Source organism: Chiloscyllium punctatum, chromosome 17 (assembly GCF_047496795.1).
Source record: "Chiloscyllium punctatum isolate Juve2018m chromosome 17, sChiPun1.3, whole genome shotgun sequence".
NCBI classification, from domain to species: domain Eukaryota; kingdom Metazoa; phylum Chordata; class Chondrichthyes; order Orectolobiformes; family Hemiscylliidae; genus Chiloscyllium; species Chiloscyllium punctatum.
Genome location: NC_092755.1, coordinates 45580005 through 45599644, shown reverse-complemented (window position 1 = coordinate 45599644; position 19640 = coordinate 45580005). Strand labels below are relative to the sequence as shown.

General features: G+C 45.1%; 1 long non-coding RNA gene across 2 annotated transcripts in view; it reads left to right on the top strand.

Annotated features, from left to right (window-relative positions):
- Positions 1 to 6870: 6870 nt before the first annotated feature.
- LOC140487678 (uncharacterized) overlaps positions 6871 to 19640 on the top strand; it is a 71511-nt gene continuing 58741 nt past the window's right edge. For both annotated transcript variants that reach the window (XR_011962864.1, XR_011962863.1), the window contains exons 1-2: positions 6871 to 7021; positions 13559 to 13650. This is a non-coding gene — a long non-coding RNA (uncharacterized lncRNA). The remainder of the gene's footprint in view (positions 7022 to 13558; positions 13651 to 19640) is intronic.

Genomic DNA, 19640 nt, shown 5'->3' with positions numbered 1-19640 from the left:
AACAGCAACCTTTCTAGTCTCTCAGTAGTTCCTCAGATCCACATTGCTGCCAGTGTTTCTTGTTTCAGCTTCTCTTTTCCAGATATGTTGGAGACTGGAGTAAAGTTTCCAATCCTCTCTTCCTCCGAGCCAAGGCTCTGATATTGCCACTAATACATTGTACTTACAGTGAGTTGAGCCTGAGGTTTACTTACCTTATTTACTAAGTGCATGACATACATGTTCCCTCAAACCCAGCTTTAACTTCCTCCCATTTTCCCCTATCTGACCCCTCCTATTTCTGAACTCTGCTTTACTCAAATGTTCATATCTACTGTATCCTCTCGCTGCCTTGTCTCCATTTCCCCAACTCGATTGGTTCAAACCTTCCCCTGCAAATAATGTTAAAGTTCCTCACTGGCTCACTCAGCTCTGTTTAACGTCTGCCTTGAACCAAACTCTTTTGGCCCAGAATTAGTCTTAATGCCCTGTCTCCTGGATCATGTTTCCTTCCCAGTTTTAACCTGTTTTATCATATTTTTATACTCACCAATGCATGATACTTAGAGCAGTGTAGAGATATATACCTTTTAGTGTCTTTGTTGGGATTTTTTGATGAATGTTGCTGGCTGGCTGATCTCTAGTTGCTATCAATATATCAATTGCTATCAATAAGATGGTGGTGAGCTGCTTTCTTGAACTACTGCACAGGGACAATCACAGTGGCAGTTCCAGGATTTTGACCCAGTGACAGTGAAAGAACAGCGAGATATTTCACGTATGTTTTTACAAACAAAAAAATACACTGAAAAACTTCTATAAATCACTATACCACAGTGTCTAAATTAATGACAGAAGTCATAAATAAGAAGAAAAGAAAGTAAAAGTTCATCGCAGTTCAATTAACGGCCCTTGGGTTCAGGGGTACATTGGAAAACTAGGTTGATTCTGGCGTGCATGGCCATGCCAAGATCACCAGTCCACGCTGAGATGAGACCTTCATGCTGAGCCACTGGAATGGAGCCAAAGAAGGCCACCACTCCAGGCCAAGACCACCCCTTCCTGGACAAGATTGCCACACCTGGAGACCACCCTGCCAAGTGGCAGGCTTATCCCGCCATGCCTGGCTGTTGGAAGCCACCTCATTGCTAGACCTGGGACGGGAGAAAATGCTTACTGCAAAAGTTAGCACAGTGGCTCAGTGTTCAGCACTGCCGCCTCACAGCACCAGGGTCCAAGGTTCAATTCCCACCTTAGGTGACTGTGTGGAGTTTGCACATTCTCCCCATGTCAGCGTGGGTTTCCTCTGGGTGCTCCGGTTTCCTCCCACAGTCCAAAGATGTGCAGGTTAGGTGAATTGGCCATGCTAAATTGCCCCATAGTGTTCAGGGGTGTGTAGTTCAGGTCACAAAGTCACAGAGATGTCACTGTGTCACAAAGTCACTGAAACAGACCCTTCAGTCCAACCTGTCTACGCCGACCAGATATCCCAACCTACTCTAGTCCCATTTGTCAGCAATTGGCCCATATCCCTCCAAACCCTTCCTATTCATATACCCATCCAGGTGTCTTTTAAATGTTGCAATTGTACCAGCCTCCACCACTTCCTCTGGCAGCTCAGTCCATGCACACCACCCTCTGCGTGAAAATGTTGCCCCTTAGGTCCCTTTTATATCTTTCCCCTCTCACCCTAAACCAATGCCCTCTAGTTCTGAACTTCCCCCATCCCAGGAAAAAGACTTTGTCTGTTTATCCTATCCATGTCCCTCATGATTTTATAAACCTCTATGAGGTCGCCCCTCAGCCTTTGACGCTTTTGTTAAGTTAAATTAACTTAAAACAGCTGCCCTTTGAGCTCAAACGTGAATGAAGCATACTTCATTAACAGCTTTGTTTTGCTTCATTTTTGAGTCAACTTTCAAAATGCTTTCCAAATGTTAGCAGGTTTCTCAATTTATGTTTACAATCCAGTATACAATGAAGCTGAATCATAACTATATTGCATGAAACCCAAACAATTTATAAAGTTCATCACATATAAAACAGCCAACATTCAATGACTGTGCATTTTTAAAATACCTTCCTGTCCAGTAGATCGCAGGTACAGGGGTGTCTTTCAAAAACTGTCATAACTAACCGAAAACAGTATCAAGTACTAAAGAAAATCATTCCTGAACCCTATGTTATTCTTATTTACAAATAGTGTTACCTCAGCAACTCTGCCTCGAGATATTCAACTGAAATTATACAAATTATTGCACACATATACCACAAAGTTTTACATCTGAGTAAAGGAAACTGTGAAAACAAGCAAAATTGATTAACCAAAATCTCAACATAAATGTGCCAACCCAGTGGAAAACTCAGTTGTACAAACATACAAATTGGATTCTGAATGATTAAGTTGTGTTTCATCAAAAGGCACAATCCAATTTGGCCGAATGTGTAGAATGGACATGCCAGTGGACTGAGCTGCAACAGTCACATTCCACAAAGAGAAGTTTCAGTATATGTTTCTTCTAAATATTGAACCATTTTATGTGCATTAGTCAGGGGAAATGTAGAGTAATTGGGTAGGGGGATGTGTTTGAGTGGGTTACTCTTCAGAGGGTCAGTGTGGACTTGTTGGGCCAAATGGCCTGTTTCCACACTTTTGTCTATCCCGTTCCAATACCGGCTCCTCCACATCATAATAAAAGGAAACATTTGAAGAAAGCATTGAAAGAGAAAGAAACAGAGTGAATGAGCTCCAGGCTCCTGGGTTGAGGAGCCCAAGTGATGTGCTGATGCTCCACTGTCATCTTGGAAGAAAAAGGATGGCGAATGCTTGGAGGGGAACTTGCAGGGGGGTGGTGTTCCCATATATCTGCTGCCCTTATCCTTCCAGATGGAAGTGGTCATGGGTTTGGAAGGTGTTGTGTAGGTCCTCAAAATAACTGTGGTAGACTGTTCCTTCCTTTGCCACTGGTGTCCCCACATGGTACACAACATCCATCTGTTGACCACCTCATCCCCCCCCACCAATTCAGCTTTGAATGTCCCATCAATAATTTTCCTTCCTATCCCCACCGAAGGGTAACCCATTGACCCACCACTGGACCTCCCTGTAGCTGTGGGCCTAGTATGTTGTACTTCACCTGAAGTTGGATCTAGTTGCTTGGTCAGCTCAGAAACCTGGTAGCTGTGTTTGAGTAACTGGAGGCACTGTCCACACATGGGGTCATGCCCCTCACAGGAGTTGGCCTGGTATTTCCATGTGGCATGAGAAATGTAGGCTACAGGGTTATAGAGTCATACAGGACAGAAACAGACCCAACGGTTCCAATTTGTCTGCCCCCGACCAGATATCCCAATCTGACTTAGTCCCATTTGCCAGCACCCGGCCCATATCCCTCCAAACCCTTCCTATTCATATACCCATCCAAATGCCTCTTAAATGCTGTAATTGTACCAGCCTCCACCACATCCTCTGGCAGCTCATTCCATACACGTACCACCCTCTGTGTGAAAAACGTTGCCCCTTAGGTCCCTTTTTAAATCTTTCCCCTCTCACCTTAAACCTATGCCCTCTAGTTCTGGACTCCCCTATCCTGGGGAAAAGACCTTAGCCTGTACCTTATCCATAACCCCAATGATTTTATAGGGTCACCCCTCAGCCTCCAATGCTCCGGTGAAAACAACCCCAACCTATTCAGCCTATAGCTCCCTATAGCTCAGACTCTCGTTGCTATTTCACTGGGCATGTACTCCTAGGGTCTGCATCTCACCAACATAGAAATACTACTGAGTCAGCCCACCATGGTAATGAAGGGCTGGTCATTGGGCCACTTCCAGTGCATTAACTGGAAACTATTGAGGTGGGGATGTGTTGTGGGAGGGGGTAGTGAATATTATGGTGATTGAAGCTTGGACCAGCATGTCAGAGGTTTAAATTGGTGCTTTAGGAAGCTCGTGGACTGACTGAGGGATCAATAGAGGAGATTGATCTGTTAAAATGGAGTCTATTGAGATGGAGGTAAGGCCAAGGGCTTGTCAGTGTGGGTGGGCGGGTGTTGTGCGAGTAACAAGACAACACAGTTGAGGAATTGAAAAAGAAAGCCTTTTATTAATGAGAAAGGGAGACATTACAAAATTAGATTTCAAACAGCCTCCATTATTCAGCAGCCAAAATGCAATGGTGTATTGGGGCACCTCCACTCCTTGCACTGGTACAATTACAACATTTAAAAGGCATCTGGATGGGTATATGAATAGGAAGGGGTTAGAGGGATTAAATTGAAGCCTAATGATCTATTTAATGAAATAATTATTTTTGATTTTGAAATCCCCATTCATCCAGTTTTTTACAAAACGATGGACCTGCCTTTCAGTTAGCGTCTGTCTATCACACTGTCTAGAGGTCAGGACTCCACAGCCACTGATGTCCTTTTTGAAGTGTGCTCATGGTTATGATGTGAAGCACACACACAAGCTGCCAGGTGGTAATGTCACAAAAATCTCTCTGAATGATGGGGTGCCAGGTCACTGGGGAGGAAGCCTCCAGCTGCAGTTCACTTTGTGATGTGAGATGTTTCACTTGACCTGACAGGAGAGGCGGGCTCTTGGATTATCTTAAAGTCCATCTTAAAGCCAGTCTCTGACATTACAGGATCCCCGCATTGGAGTGTCAGCCTGGTGCTGTGCATTCTGTACTGGGCAGTTATTAGGCTCCAGTCAGAATGAAAGAACATTCAAGGTCTTTGGTTGTTGCCAAGCAACAGGGAGGCTTTAATCTCAAAGCCGTACACACCGTAAAAACTCATTCCAGGCCTGAGCAAGTCACAAACCGGACTGTTCACTGACCGGTGCTCACATGACTCACCTCTTAAAGGGACACTTACTCAACACAACATGCCCTGATTATAATAAGTAATACAAAGGGTTCAGATAAGATTTACAAGGATGTTGCCAGGGTTGGAGGATTTGAGCTGTAAGGAGAAGTAAGATAGGCCGGGGCTGTTTTCCCTGGAACATCGGAGGGTGACCTTTATAGAGGTTTATAAAATCATAAGGGGCATGGACAAGATAGAGAAAGTCTCTTCCCTGGGGTGGGGGAGTCCAGAACTAGAGGGCATAGGTTAGGGTGAGAGGGGAAAGATATAAAAGAGACCTGAGGGGCAACTTGTTCATTCAGAGGGTGGTGTGTGTATGGAATGAGCTGCCAGAGGAAATGGTGGAGGCTGGTACAATTACAACATTTAATAGGCATCTGGATGGGTATATGAATAGGAAGGGTTTGGAGGGATAGGGGCTGGGTGCTGGCAGGTGGGACTAGATTGGTTTGGGATATCTGGTCGGTATGGACGGGTTGGACCGAAGGGTCTGTTTCCATGCTGTACATTTCTATGACTCTAAGGTATGGCTGAATTACAGTGATCTTCTCATTATCAGGAAGGCCTGACTCCACAATGGCAGAGGCTATATCCAATCATTCTTGGCAGGACTGACATATAAAGAGAGTCTGGGTCAGTCAGGACTGTACTCACTGGAGTTTAGAAGACTGAAAGGGAATTTCATGGAAACTTATAAAGTTCTAACAGGAGCAGGGAGTCCACAATCAGGGGTCACACTCTCAGCATAAGGGCCGGCCACTTCATACAATCAGACAGTTATCGCATGCCTACAATGTAGTGGACTGAATCCACACCGCCTCTGAAGAGCATCCCGCTCCAGACCCACCTCACCCCCCACCCCCCCACACTCTCCCACTAACCCTGCATTTCCCATGGCTAACCCACCTCGCCTACACATCCCTGAACACTATGGGCAATTTAGCACGGCCAATCCACCTTAATGTGCACATCTTTGGACTGTGGGAGGAAATCGGAGCACTCAGAGAAAACCCTGGCAGGCAGGGGGAGAATGTGCAAACTCCACACAGTCGGTTACCCGAGGCTGGAATTGAACCCGGGTCCCTGGCGCTGTGAGGCAGCAGTGCTAACCATTTAGGACTGAGATGAGGAGCAATGTCTTCATCCAGAGGCTGATGAGCCTGTGGAATTCTCTGCCACAGAAAGCTATTGAGGCCAAAACATTGAATGTTTTTAGATTAGATTAGATTACTTAGTGTGGAAAAAGGCCCTTCGGCCCAACAAGTCCACACCGACCCTCTGAAGAGCAACCCACCCAAACCCATTCCCTACATTTACCCCTTCACCTAACACTATGGGCAATTTGGCACGGCCAGTTCACCTAACCTGCACATTTTTGGACTGTGGGAGGAAACTGGAGCACCCGGAGGAAACCCACGCAGACACAGGGAGAATGTGCAAACTCCACACAGACAGTTGCCTGAGATGGGAATTGGCCCTGGATCTCTGGTGCTGTGAGGCAGCAATGCTAACCACTGTGCTACCGTGCCACCCCAAGGAGGTAAACATAGTTCTTAGGGCTAAAGAGATCAAAGGGCATGGGGAGAAAGCAGGAACAGGGAACAGAGTTGGATAATCAGCCACAATCTTTCTAAATGCTAGAGCAGGCTTGAAGGGCCAAATGGCCTACTCCTGCACCAATATTCTATGTCTTACAACTGGGGGCCCTGGGTTAAAGTTAGGTGAACATAAAGACCTCATTGTCAGCCTCACAGATTAGGATTTACAAACAGGGAGGCCCCCAGAGCAACACATACAATCAACGCTTTGTTCCATCCGAGTCAATGAATAAACAAAGAAAGTCCGAAATAAACACAACAACTACATTAACAGATCATCCATCAAAAAGAACAAATGTCCCAACACAATCCTGGAAAGTTTAATTGCTGCGATGTAAGACACTTACAAACCTTGCACCATCAGTACAGCCATCAGCTAGTGATGGGAAAGGGTCAGGTCTCAGAGAGGGGAGAGAGAGAGAGATTGCTACATTTTTATCACATCAATCACACTTCTCAGTACGTGTCTGAGTGTGTCACAGCCAGTGGGGACGTTTAGAAAGTGAGGTCACTGTCGCAAATCAGGAAAGAAGGCAGACATTTGATGTTTTGCATGATCTCCTGCAAACACAGGTAAGGGATAATGTTTACATATTCTTTATCAGGGAAGACCACTCCATCCTTCACACAACTTCTAGCCCACCCCCAGAGTGTGACAGGGGGTTCACCAGACTTTGCATGCTCTGATATAGAGGAGAGGGTCTATCAGAATTGGCTCCTTTCTCTTTGCTCCCTTTCTTGACCATTAGAGCAGACTTGATGGGCTGAATGGCCTTCTCCCATGTCTTATGGTTTTGGTATAGCCTTTGGCTCTGTTCGTCGGGGCTTGTGGGGAGGAGAGAGGGATGGTGAAGAGGTTAAAGCTGAAGTAAGCACTCTGCACCCCCAAGTCCTGTCCACGTTAACAAGTAACTCATATGTGACTGTTAAATGCTGTTGTCAGATAAATATTTCTGCTACTGTAGAGAGAAACATGCTCAGACTCTGTCCTGTTGAATAAATAACGCTGAGTACAAACGCTAAAAGTGGTTGAAGTGGGCTGGCTGAGCTTTGTTCCCTTGAGAACGATGTTGACAATCTCAGTTTGACGTTTACCCCTCAGTCTGTGACAGCTGGAGCTGGTCTAAACATGTGCAGCGAGAGGCTCCTCTTACAGTGAATAAAGGACAGAATTCAACTTGCCTGCTCAATCTGGCTTCTGTCAAGGCATGGAAGTCCCCCAGGGATTTGAGCAGAGCCTGAATCACAAATGGAATTGACACTGGGAGTTGTTTAATGCATCTATCCAAGGCAGCGGTTCAATCCAACAAAACTAAACGTACTCTGACCTTGGATCATGATAGACTTGGGAGGGCTGCAAATGAAAACAGAGGGTGCTGAAGATGCTCAGTGTTCTGACAGCGTCTCTTGAGCAGAACTCCACCCCCACAGTCAACTGCCTGACAGAGGGGGAGGGAGGCACAATTGTAATATATTGTGAGGCTGCCTCTAATTGCAACAGGCTTTGTGGTCAACTTGCACGCATTCACAGCCTTGGGCCTGCTCTACCATTCAACATTCGACCTTATGTTGTATGAAGAAGAATTAGGCCATTCAGCCCATTGAGTCTGTTCCACTATTCAATCATGGCTGATAAGTTTCTCAACCCTATTCTCCTGCCTTCTGCCTGTAACCTTTGAACCCCCTCTCTACTAATCAAGAATCTATTTATCTCTGTCTTAAATAGACACCATGACTTGGCGTCCTGTGGTAATGACTTTGACAGATTAACCACCTTCTGGCTGAACCGTTCATAAAGTATCAGGGAAACCTCGAAGGAAAGGCCTGTATTTCCACCGTGCCCATTCATGACCTTGACTGTCGTCTTGTGCTTTATTGCACATAATGAACTTTCTTGGACTGTAGTTTCTGTGACAACGTAGGAGAGGATACACAATTGTGCCCATCAGAGCCCCTCACACAAGTGATAGAAATGACCTTGTAATCTGACAAAGTCAGAAGTCAGACAACGCCAGGTTATAGTCCACAAGCCCTCGGAACACGACTCCTTCAGCAAGTGAAGCAGCAGAGCTCCAAGACCTTATGATTTCAAATAAACGTGTTGGGTTATAACTCGGTGTCATGTGACTTCTGACTGCGTCCACCCCAGTCCAACGCCAGCCCCCTCTACATCAAGTGCTGACAATTTTAGACCAATGTCCTTTCTCTTTTGAACATCAGTGTGGAACTGTGTATACTTGAGAGCACAGATGGTTTGATCTCTCTTCAAACAGATAACGCTCTTGATCGTGTAGTGTTTCATTAATAATGCACAAAATGCAACAGCTGGATGCACATAATAATGCAGGACAGTTGATGTTTACATTCAGCATAGTGCGACTGTGCTGGTTGCTGGAAAGAGCTACCCAATCAACGTAATTGCCCCACCCTTTCTCCAAAGTTACCCTCTTTGAAGGTTATGATTGAATCTGCTAACACCACCCTTTCAGTAAGTGTACTGTGCTTTTTAAAGAAAAGTCTCCTTATCTTTGGTTCTTTTGGAAGCTATCTTAAAATTGCATCCGCTGGTTACCTGAGAGAAAAAAAAAACAAATTTCAAGATGTTCACTTATTCACTTTGTACCTCTGAAGTTTTAATACATTGAAAACCTTGTGTTGGCTTTGTCGTTATGGAAGACATATGCCTGAAGTTGAACTTAGGGAGATAGGCAAATGATAGAGGAACTGGATGACAGGTGAAAAGATTATGAATAAGCCTTGGTTCAGTCATATCCCTGAACCCAAATTTGTTTTAAAATCTCAAGAGTCCCTGGAGTCAGACTTTAATCATAGCAATGTCTTCTTTTGGACCCTTGAGATGAGTTTTGATTTGGGCTCTGCTTATTGTTCACACATCCACCATCATGTTAATTTGCCCCATTTACCGAGGCTGCAGACCAGTACCAATCCCAGCTGGCATGTCAGCACTCCCAGCTGAGTTCATTAAGCGTCAATAAGTCCTGGAGTTGGTCTTGAAGCCAGGGCCTTCCAGCCCAGTGGCAGACTATAACCAATGACGCACTTGTGGTCTGAAGAAGAAATATCTCCTTTGTTCAGCCTTGTATGAATGGCCTGTTAGCCTGAGATTGTTGTCGAGATTAGAGTGGTGCTGGAAAAGCACAATAGGTCAAGCAGCATCTGAGGAGCAGGAAAATCGATGTTTTAGGCAAAAGCCTTTCATCAGGAATGAGCCTGCGATTGTTCCCTGTTTTAGATTACGCAGCGAGAGTAAGCAGCCTTACTGTCTACACTACCATAACTATGGAGACCAAAACTGCTACCTTCTTCAGGTGTGATCTCACTAAAGCCCTGTACAATTGTGCAAGATTTCTTTCTTGAAGTACAAGAGTAGAGGCTATCATCTTGTTATTTGCTTGCAGTACCTTCAGTAACTTTGTGCTCATGTGAGTTGAGGGCAGCATGCTGGTTCAGTGGCTAGCACAGCGTCATAGTGCTAAGGACCCAGGTTGAATTCTAGCCTCAGGTGATTGTCTGTATGGAGTTTGCACATTCTCCCCATGTCTGTGTGGGTTTCTTCCCACAATCCAAAGAAATGCAAGTCAGGTGAATTGGCCAGGTGAAATTCAGAGATGTGTAGGCTAGATGACTAGATAACAGGAAGAAAGTTAGCCACCAGGATACATGAACACCAGCTAGCCACAAAAAGACATGACCCTCTCTCCCTCGTAGCCCTACATACGGATGAAAAAAAAACACCATTTCGACTGGGACAACACATCTGTCCTGGGACAGACTAAGCAAAGACATGCCAGAGAATTCCTAGAGGCCTGGCACTCCAACCACAACGCCATAAACAAACACATAGATCTAGATGCCATCTATCAACCCCTCAGAAAACGAACAGGAAATGACATCACCACAAACCCCAGGAACCCCATCCAGGAGAAAGATATAAATAGAAAGCAGGAGACAACAGCTTCGCTTCACTTGGAGGTCGCCACTGATGATGTTACCTAGCCAGGTAATGAAATGTCTGGATATCAAATCTACAGCTCAGCGAGCAAACCTACACCCTAAACCTCAACCTGAGCTACAAACCTTCACAAACCTTGCACAACTGTTCTAATTTTAGTAAGTTTGCAGATGACACCAATATTGGTGGTAGAGTTCAAACAATGATCTGATTTCAAACAATGATAAGACAGAATACAGGACAGAGATAGAGAGCTTACTGGTATGGTGTAACCACAACAATCTGTCCCTCACTGTCAGGAAAATGAAAGAGCTGGTCATTAACTTCAGGCAGTGGTGTGGAGGGCCATCAATGGTGCTGAGGTGGAGATGGTTGAGGGCTTCGTGTCCCTGGGAGTAACGATCACCAACAATCACTGTCTTGGTCCAATCTTGTCGACGCAACGATCAAGAAAGCACAACAACATCTCTACTTCTTCAGGAGGCTAAGGAAATTCAGCTTGTCCAAAATGAATTTGACCAATTTTTATAGATGCACCGTAGAAAGCTTCCTATCTGGATGCATCACAGTGTGGTACGTCAACTACTCTGCCCCAAGACCCAAGCCGTGAACTTATCCCAGTCCATCATGCAAACCGGTTTTCCATCCCTGACTCCATCTACACTTCCCATTGCCTTGGGAAAGCAACCAACATCATCAAAGACCCCTCCTACCCCAGTTATACTCGTTACCATCCTCTTCCATCTCGCAGAAGATATAAAAGTTTGAATACACATTTGAACAGATTCAAGAACAACTTCTTCCCCGCTGTTATCAGACTTTTGAACAGACCTCTCAAATGTTAATTCTGATCTCTCTCTCTCTCTCTTTCTCTCTTTCTCTTTGTCTTGCTGTCTCTCTCTCTCTCTCTCTCTCTCTCTGCACCTTCTCTGCTACCTTGATGCACCTTGTATGGTTCAATCTGCCTGTAGAGCACATAAAACAACACTTTTCACTGTATCTCGGTACATGTGACAACAATAAATCAACCAATCAAGACCTTTTACTGTTCCAATGTTTTTCATGTTCCACAGATCCTTCAAGTATAATATTGAATGAGGAGACAGTTATACAGTCATAAAGATGTACTGCATGGAAACAGTCCCTGACGACCAGATGTCCTAAATTAATCCAGTCCCACTTGCCAGCACTATCCCTCCAAACCCTTCCTATTCATATACCCATCCAGATGCCTTTTAAATGTTGCAATTGTACCAGCCTCCACCACATCCTCTGGCAGCTCATTCCATACACATACCACCCTCTGTGTGAAAAAGTTGCCCCTTTGATCCATTTTAAACATTTCCCCTCTCACCCTAAACCTATGCCCTCTCGTTTTGGACTCCCCATCCGGGGAAAAAAAAAACCTTGTCTACTCTTAAAGAGAGTGTAATGAAGCTCTCCCCAGCGCAGGAATGAATTGAATGTTTAATTCTCACCTGCATTTCACAGCAAATAATACAGTAAAATACAGCAAAGAGCTTCACCTGTCACCATGATCCAACGCCATTTTGAAAACTCTAAGAATAAAAAGACACCACTGAAAAAGAATCCATTTTCATTCTGTCGCCACGAGGCCTGAGCTGGTTCACCGATGACATCTGTGCTGCCAACCCTCCACTATGGCCTCCCTGCTGCCCGTGCCAGACCCACCAGTTACCACTCTTCCTGACCAGGTGGCAATTCTGGATCCCCCCCACCCCCCACCCCCTCCCCCCTCCCCCGCCTCCCCCACCTGGAGCCACCCTGCTCTGCTGCCACAGCCACCTCCTTGATAACCAGGAGTCCCTGGCTTTCGGCCTACCACAACCAGGCTCTGCCACCAGGAGTCCCTGCTCAGCGTATACAGCACCACCACCGCCACTTCTGCAACCGCTGCCTGGCCAACATCTGGAGGACCCGATCCCTGATGGGCCTATCACAGCCAGGCTCCTCGACTCCACTGCTAGGCCAGGGCCGCCCAGGCCGCTGACTCACCAAGAGTCCCGCTCCAGCCGCCCTCCTCTAAGATGTCACCTTCTCCACCACCGCTGACAGGAAGAAGATGAAGGAAAAAGAAAAAGGAAGAGGTCAGCAAAGGTAAAGCAAGAAGGGAGGGAGCAGCGGTCTGGAGTGGACAGGCTTAGGAACCCGAGCACTTGCCGGCGACGCCATCTTGAGGGTCGCACAGATACACAGCTCAGAGCAACACAGTGACGTGCAGAAGAAGGTGTTGCAATACTGGCAAAGAGTCTCCATAGGTGAGCATGGGGCTCCTGGTAAGTTCCAGCTCTGTTCAGCTCAAAGGTTGAAAAGTAGAGATGGTGCACAAACAATTTACAAGCCCAAACAGAAAGTGTGTGATGTTACGTGACTATACACCTTCAATGGTCTAGACGGGTTTCTGGGAGAAACAAACCAAACATGTAAAGACTGTCGAAACCCCAGAAGTTTGCCAACAAACAACGAAGGTGTGAGAATTTAAGCTTTGGAAGAAACAGCAGACTTCAAAAGGACTCTGTAGGTGTTTTTGATGGTTCACACACAGGATGTGGGTGTCACTGGCTGGGCTAGCAGTTTTAGGTGAAAGTGAGGACTGCAGGTGCTCAGATCAGAATTGAAGAGTGTGGCGCTGGAAAAGCACGGCCGGTCAGGCAACATCCGAGGAGCAGGAGCGTCGATATTTCAAGCATAAGCTCTTCATCAGAAATTGCCCATTCTGAATTGCCAAGAGGACACTTATGAACATTACATGTAGGACAGACCAGGGAAGGAAGGAGGTTTCCTTCCCTAAAGAACATTAGTGAGCCAGATAGGCTTTTCTAATAATTGACAATGGTCATCATCAGACTAACCCTGGGAAAATGCTTTTTGAACTGTGGAGATGGTCAGTGAGAAATGTAGAATTTGATTGTCCTGGTTCAGCCAAACTGAATAGAATAGAGTATCATTGACAGTTCTCTTATCTAGTGAACTTTAGTGAATCCATTGCAATTTCACCAGCTCCAGACTTATTGAATGGAATTTCACAACTTTGTCTTTGTTGGATTTGAACCAATTATTAGAAGGTTTCCAGTCCAAACTCGTAACCATAGGCTCCGGTTTCTACTCTATTGTAGAGTCCTATGTCGAGTTATTGTCCCCGGGAACTGGACAGGACAAATGGCTGGAGGAGAGAGACGAAGGATTGACTGATATGGTGATAAGGAGGGTAAGTGGTGGAAAGAAACAATGAGAAGGTTGGAAATTGGATTGATGGGGACTGGAAAAGTGTGGACTGAGGGGTTCAGTGAGGAGGTAGAGTAGCAGGTGGAGGAAGTGGGAATATAGAGTTGAGGAATTGGAAAACGGGGTTGACGAAGTGGGAACTTGGGATTGATGAAGTGACGAAGTGGGAGTTGAGGAAGTGGGAAGTTGGGTTGAAGAAGTGGGAATTTCAGGTGCTTCTATCCATATCCAGTACTGTTGTACATTGCTTTGGAGTGTAAAATACACTGATGCAAACGGTAAATATTTATCCAAAAGTGAGTAATTTTGATTCTTTGCAAAAAGCTGCTTTGGGACTTGCAGTCAGTAACCTCCTGGGCTCCACATTGATCTATCCCACGATCTTGACTGCTCCGTGTTGATCTTTGAGACTGAATACTGGGCTTTCTCCAAGAACCAATCCACAGAATCATCTCTGGAGACTCTTCATGGTGCTCTGTTTACTGGAACACACAAATAACACATTTTAGTTTTTAAAATACTTGCATGCTGCCAAAATGATCACTTACAGAACATTTCCTGCTCTCTTCTTTAATCTTTCTTATTTCTTCACTCCTTTCAAGTATCCTTCTTTGCCAAGAAATTATATAGCCAGTGATTACTTGGTCAAACAGGAGGGGCTTAAAAGAGAAGGGGAAGGCACAGGGCTCAGGTACCCGAAGGGAGAACAGTGGAGAAACACAAAAGGGTGTAAATCTGAGGGGTAAAGAGTTTCAGGAGTGTACTACCGTGGTAGGATGAGGATGCTAACATTAGGGAAGGAGTTAACGTCTTGGGCCTAGACGAAATCTGCTCTGGTGCCTGAGGGCAACGTCTTGGGCTCAAATATCTTCACCTCAGGCTTTCCATCCAAGGTGAGGTTTCGAATGGGAGTGCTTGCATTGTGTTTGATTCTGTTTGCAACTCCTCAGATACTGAAGCAGTGTATCCCCACAGTCAGCAGGTCATTTACAGATTTGGGATGATAGGTGCCAAGTAACCTTCGCGCCACACAAATGCCAGGCAGTGACCATCTCCAACAAGATACAATCCAAACACCGCTCTCTTGACATTCAATGGTGTTACCATCACTGAATCCCCTGCTACCATAATCCTGGGGGTTATCGTTAACCAGAAATTCAACTGGGCTTGCCATATTATAGTGGCAACAAGAGCAGGTCAGAGGTTAGGAATACAGCACTAAGAAACTCACCACCTGACTCCCCAAAGCCTATCCACCATCTCCAACTGGGAGTCATTAAATTTTCAATTTAATCCTTTGTATCTTACTTCTGCTCACTTCAAACTTTGAATTCTTTATGAACTTTGATTTAAACTTAGAGTAACCATGCTTCAATAAATTCAAAATGAGTCAATCGTGCAATTGTTTGCAATAACTTTCTAGCCAGCAGGCACACATTAACATGAAGAACAAAAAGGCATCATACAAACCCTACAGTGTGGAAGCAGGCCAGTCAGCCCATTGAAGTAATGAAGAGGATTGGTAAGGGCAGACTGATGGATGTGATCTATATGGCGTTCGACATGGTAGACTAGTTAGCAAGGTTTCATTCATATGAAATATAGGGAGAACTAGCCATTTGGATACAGAACTGGCTTGAAGGTAGAAGACAGAGGGTGGTGGGGAGGGTTGTTTTTCAGACTGGAGGCCTGTGACCAGTGGAGTGCCACAAGGATCGGTGCTGGGTCCTCGACTTTTTGTCATTTACAGAAATGATTTGGATGTGAGCATAAGAGGTACAGTTAGGAAGTTTGCAAATGATGCCAAAATTAGAGAGAAAGTGGACAGCAAAGAATGGGATCTTGATCAGATGGGCTGAGGAGTGGCAGATGGAGTTTAATTTAGATAAATGCGAGATGCTGCAGTTTGGGAAAACAAACCTTAGCAGGACTTATACACTTACTGGTAAGGTCCTAGGGAGTGTTACTGAACAAAGAGAGCTTGGAGTGCAGGCTCATTGCTCCTTGAAAGTAGAGCATAGTGAAGAAGACATTTCGTATGCTTGCCTTCATTGGTCAGGGCATTGAATATATGAGTTGGGAGGTCATCTTACAGCTGTACAGGACATTGGTTAAGCCAATTTTGGAATACTGCATGTAATTTTAATCTCCCTGCTATAGGAAGGATGTTGTGAAATACAATAAAATGGAAAAAGATAACTTAAAGAGAGTCCAACGCTTCCTGTTCCACTGCTCCAGCATCCCATCACCAAAGTCCCACTCTGGGCTTCCCAGTCCATGCCACGGAGGGATTACCAGGTTCTGGAGGTCCATCAGGTTTCAGTCTTATTATTTTCTCCTCACTTTTTTTCATCAATCCTAACCTGCTTCAATTCCTCCTTCCCAAAAGACCCTTGTTTTATTGTACTTTTGAGAGGCTTTTTTGTGTCTTCTTCAGTGAAGGCAGAATAGATGTAGTTGTCTAATTATTCTGCCTTTTCATTGTTCTCCATTATTAATTCTCCCATTTTTGCATTGTAAGGGGTTTATTGCATGTGTTTTTTTTTCTTTTTAAATACTTAAAGATGCTCTTACATCCTGTTTTAATGTTTGTTGCAAGTTTACTCTTTTTTTTCCCTCTTATTCAACCTCTTGGTCCTTCTTTGCTAAATTCTAATGCACTCCCAGTCCTCAGGTTTACTACTTTTACAAGAAATTTTACATGATTTCTGTTAGATCGAATGCTATCTCTAAATTCCTCTGTTAATCATGACTGGCCCTTTCTCTATTTGTGTACTTTTCACCCAGAGGGATGTATGATTTCTGCAACCTGTGCATTTGTTCATTAAGTGCTAGTCATTACCTGGTCACTGTCTCACCTTGTGATGAAGTCACTGAGCCTATTACAGCCAACTCGTCCCTCATACTGTTATAATTTGCATTGTTTTGATTTATGACCCTAGTTTCTGATTAGACTACTTTACCTTCGACTCCAATGAAGAATCTTATCATGTTGTGGTTACCTTTGCCGAAAGCACCTTTCAAACCAAGATTGTTAATTAACCCTGCTTATTCCACAAGCCAAATCTAGGAGGTCTAAAAATCTATTATGCACTTAGTCTTCCGAGAACTGACCATACAGCCGCTCCCTACCCTGTGAATCTTGATGGGTCATTGGTGACGGTCAAGTAGAGACATATTTCTGCACTGAAGCCAAGATGTGTAGTTCCATTAACTTCCAGAGCTCATTTCTTTTTAAATACATGTATAATCTTTAAATAAATGTGTAATCTTTACATAAATATATGATTCTTAAATTTAACAGGATATTTAACCTCCAACCTTGTCCAAGTGAAGCCACAATCTGACAGTGGCTTCACTTGGACAAGGCTGGAGGTTAAATATCCTGTTAAATTTAAGAATCATATATTTATGTAAAGATTATACATTTATTTAAAGATTAATAAATTTAATACATTTATTTAAAGATTAACAGTCTCTTTCCATTGTAATTAGACTGTTGGTGCAGGTGCAACAAGTTGAGTGGACTCCTTCCACACACAGTAATAATGCTGCCATTCTGTGAGATAGAACTTCGACATCCCCATTTGCTTTCCAATACTTGATTGAGTTCAACATCAGCATTCTGAACTTGAGAGGTTCATGATTTTCAATATCCATCCCCCTCCTCCTTGAAGATACTCCACTCTCTGTTCTCTACACTAGCCATACCTTTGGCAGCATCAGACTCGACTCCTGCCTGAGTCTCTCCCACCCTTAAAGCTTTCATCATGATCATTACTCTTGTGCTCATTATGTGGAGGTGCCAGTGTTGGACTGGGGTGGACAAAGCTAAAAATCACATAACACCAGGTTATAGTCCAACAGGTTTATTTGGAATCACTAGCTTTTGGAGTGCTGCTCCTTTGTCAGGTAGCTAGTGGGGTAAGATCATAGGACACAGAATTTATTGTAAAAGATCAAAGTGTCGTACAACTGATGCGACATATTGAACAAACGTAGATTGCTGTTAAGTCTTTAATCACTTGTCATCCAGTCCTTCAGAGCACCCTACACACCTCTCACATACCTCTCACATGGGGAACTTCCAAAGATACACAAAGCCAAAACACCAGGACACCCTCCTCAGGAGACAGATGCAGGATGCAACTGATAAGGTACCCTTCGTTGTCCAGTACTTCCCCAGAGCTGAGAAACTATGCCATGTTCTTCACAGCCTGCAAATATCATATCAGCAAATAGGCCCTGTGTGAGAACCTCCCTGGCTATGCTGACAGTATCTTGAATCCCATTGTACAGGGGACCCCCCGTGTCTGCCGTGACACTACAGATTTCTTACACAAACTCAGCACTCATGGACCAGTCGAACCAAGAACATTCCTCATCACAATGGACGTTTCCGCACTCTACACCAGCATCCCCCACAATGACGGCATCGCGGCAACAGCCTCAGTACTCAACACCAACAACTGTCATTCTCCAAGCACCGTCCAACAACTCGTCCACTTCATCCTTGACCACAATGCCTTCAGCTTTGACAACCAGTTCTTCATCCAGACACACAGAACAGCCATGGAGACCAAACTTGCACCCCAATATGCCAACATTTTCATGCACAGGTTCGAACAAGACTTCTTTGCTGCACAGGATTTCCAACCAACGCTATATACCAGACATATTGACGACATTTTCTTCCTCTGATCCCGTAGCAAGGGGGTCACTGAAACAACTACACAGTGACATTAGCAAGTTTCACCCCACCATCAGATTTACTATGGGCCACTCTTCGGTTTCTGTCTCATTCTTGGATACATGCATCTCCCTCAAAGATGGGCACCTCAGTAGCTCACTCTATTGCAAACCCATCAATGCCCCAAGCTGCTACATTTCTCTAGCTTTCACCCTAAACATACAAAAACAGACATCCCTTACGGACAAGCCCTACACACATACACAGGATCTGTTCAGATGAAGAGGAACGTGATGGACACCTGAAGGTGCCGAAGGATACAACCATAAGAACAGGATACGATGCTCAACTCATCGACCGCCAGTTCCGACGTGCAACAACAAGAAACCATAATGACCTCCTCAGGAGACAGATGCAGGATGCAACTGATAAGGTACCCTTCGTTGTCCAGTACTTCCCCAGAGCTGAGAAACTATGCCATGTTCTTTACAGCCTGCAACTTGTTATCAATGAGGATGAGCACCTTGCCAAGACCTTCCCTATGTTGCCATGGTCAAGCGATGAAGGCGGCCCAGGACCTGCATGTCCTTGGCAGAGTGGGAGGGGGAGTTAAATTGTTCAGCCACGGGGCGGTTGGGTTGGTTGGTGCGGGTGTCCCAGAGGTGTTCTCTGAAACGTTCTGCAAGTAGGGGGAGACAGACCATGGAAACACGACGCCTGGAGGAAGAGTGCCTCATCTTCCGCCTAGGAAACTTCCAACCACAAGGGGATGAACTCAGATTTCTCCAGCTTCCTCATTTCCCCTCCCCTCACCTTATCTCAGTCCCAACCCTCGGACTCAGTACCTCCTTCTTGACCTGCAATCTTCTTCCTGACCTCTCAGCCCCCACCCCCCTCTCTGGCCTATCAGCCTCACCTTAACCTCCTTCCAGCTATCGCATTCCCAACGCCACTGCCCCCCACCCCCCCCCCCCCCCCCCCCCCCCTCAGTCCCTCCTCCCTACCTTTTATCTTAGTCTGCTTGGCACACCTTCCTCATTCCTGAAGAAGGGCCCGTGCCCGAAACGTCGATTCCCCCGTTCCTTGGATGCTGCCTGACCTGCTGCACTTTTCCAAAAACACATTTTTCCGCTCTGATCTCTAGCATCTGCAGTCCTCACTTTCTCCAACAATGAAAAGTGGCTGAGCAAAGGCCGATAGCCAGGTTCGGTATCCATGGGAATGGCCTCAACTGGGACCTTAAATTCATGTCACATTACAGGTGACCCCACTGCACTATACAC